Below are 2,597 nucleotides of genomic sequence, written 5' to 3' on the forward strand. Positions count from 1 at the left end.
GGGAGATTAAGAAGTTCAATTTCTTTAGTGACTGCTGCCAAACTCCTACTGAAGTAATACATTCAGAGAACCCACTTTCCCTTCCAAGCCTGGCCCCTGCATAGGGGCTGGAAGAAAGGAAAGTCTGCAAGGCTCCCACTTCCTCCTTCACACCCCACCTATTGCTTCTCTTCCACTGGACTAAGCAGGGATGGTGCCCAGGACATGTGGGGGCTCCAAATGGAGGCTGTAGATTTGAAAAGCTTCATGTAAACAAACCCTAGTCACTGCCAAAACAGTTCTCTTGAAAAGGGACTTTTAAGTCATAAGCCCTCACCAGTGTCTCAAGCATAGCCACTCATACCACAGTTAGGTCTGCCACTGAGATGCCATGTCCTGTGGCAGATCTCCTTGCAGGCTGGGCAGCCACTGTTGAAGGCCTGAACCAGGGAGGGACTCTGACAGAAGCTCTCTGAGGAGCTGTTCCAGTCTACTAGGTAAGTAAGTGTGGTGTGGACACAATCGGTTCCTCTCTCCTTAGGTAGCAGATGAAGGCTACAGCTTACCCCTGAGCATCACCCTGTTGGTGTCCTCTTTCCATCCAACCCTGCTCTCCATCACCTCATCGTTTCATTTCCTTCATCACGCCTATGGCAACCTGAACTCATTCATTTGTTTACTCTCTGCTGCCTCCAGAAGATTATGACCTCATTCTAGTATACCAAGGACCAGAATAGTGCCAAGCACACAGTAAGTCAACAGTAATTATTTGCTGAATAACTAAGTCAACCAGGCAATTTATTACAAAAACTTATGAGTTAAAAGAAACTTTAGAAAGCACCTTGTACAACTCTCTTCTCAAAGTTTTCTAAACTTTTCTTTAAAGTATGAGGCCCCTTTTCAATCTCAAAATATTTCTCCAGTTTCCCCATGAGTGTTATGGGATGCTAGAGAGTCATTTTCAACTCATACAGACCCCATGTAACAGAGCAAAATGGCCTCATTGTATTTTCTAGGACATATTCCTTACAGAAGCAGATTCTAAGGACTGCAGAGCCGTAGTTATATATTTAATATCCATGAACTAAGATACCAGAAAATAACTGAAAGCTACTAGCAGTTCAGGAACTCTTGTGTTGCTGGGGGCGTTAAAGCATTGGGCTGCTAACCAAAAGGCCAGCAGTTTGAAGCCACCAGCTGCTCTGTGAGAGAAAGACGAGGCAGTCTGTTTCTGTGAAGATTTACACCCTTGGAAACCCTATAGGACAGTTCTACTCTGTCCTATAGGGTCACTATGAATTGAAACCAACTCAATGGCAGTAAGGTTTTGTTTTGATTTTTAAACAGTAATTTGATATTTCTTGAAAATAAAATTATATTTCATAAGTCAAGCATTCATATGCATTTGAATAGACATACAACTTAAAATATACTGCTTTGAGATTAAGAAACTATTCTACAGTCCAACAAAATGTTTAAATACAGGTATATGTGACTTAACATCCATGATAAGTTTTGTGAAATATCATGACTTGGATGTTTGAACATCATAATGAAACCTTATAAAAGCCCACAGCTGTCCTTGTGTCGTCAATGCTGCTGCTCCTGCTGCTGCTGGAGCTACTGGCTGAGGGTGGAGGAATGGGTGGCAGCAGCAGTGGCAGTGGCAAGGCAGGCTGTTGGAGCAGAGGAAGAGTGGAGAGGGACCAGAGTGTGCCCAACCCTGGCTGCTGTTATGCCCAACCGAGCAGCAGGAGGAGCCCTGGCCGCCTGCCTGCTGCAGGACTAAGCCTGAGAACCCACATCCAGAGCCTTATCTTCTGCCACCCCTGTCTGTATCCCACCCATTGTCTAGTGCTGCAAGATTCTGGGTTTGGGGTATTTAAAACCATTAGGGGGAAGTAATTAACAAAAGGAAAGCTGCTTTCCCTTTTGAGGGGGGGCTTATAGGACTACAAGGAGTTCTGGTAGCATAATGCCTAAGGCACCTGACTGCTAACCAGAAGGCTGACGTTCAAACCAACTAGCCACTCCTCAGAAGAAAGGTTGGGCAATCTACTTCCGTAGTGATACTGCCTCGGAAACCCAAGGAGGGGTCGCTATGAGTCGGGTCCAACTCAGCACATAACAACAACAACAACAACGGGACTACAGATATATGTATGGTGGGATGTCACCCAAATGGATATTAAGTGACACATACCTGTACAGGTATCCTCCGCTTTTCATAAGTTCACTTTACACCACTTCGCTTTTATGGAAGACCTACATTGGTCCTTCTTTTTGCTAACCGAAAGAAATCCAAAGAGCAATTTTGCTTTTATGGGAAAAAGGGAAACTACCATGCAGTGTTTGTTTTGCAACAAACAAAGAGGCAGCATGCACCCCAAGCCATGAGACATGGTGTTGTCAGGCTCTTTCCCTGGGAACTACACTCAGCATCAAGCCCCCATAGCTTTGAACTGTGTCTGTGAGCTTCTGTGCTTCATCTCTATTGATTTATTTCTTGCATCCATTAGCAAGATAGTATTTTCTAATGTATTAGAAAATCTTAAGAGATTTTCTCACAAGGAGTTATACTTAGCATAAAACTGAAAGTAGTTAAGTGTTTTGATCAT

Source organism: Orycteropus afer, unplaced genomic scaffold (genome assembly GCF_000298275.1).
Source record: "Orycteropus afer afer isolate SDZICR_OR568_19922 unplaced genomic scaffold, OryAfe1.0 scaffold00017, whole genome shotgun sequence".
In the NCBI taxonomy this organism is placed as follows: Eukaryota; Metazoa; Chordata; class Mammalia; order Tubulidentata; family Orycteropodidae; genus Orycteropus; species Orycteropus afer.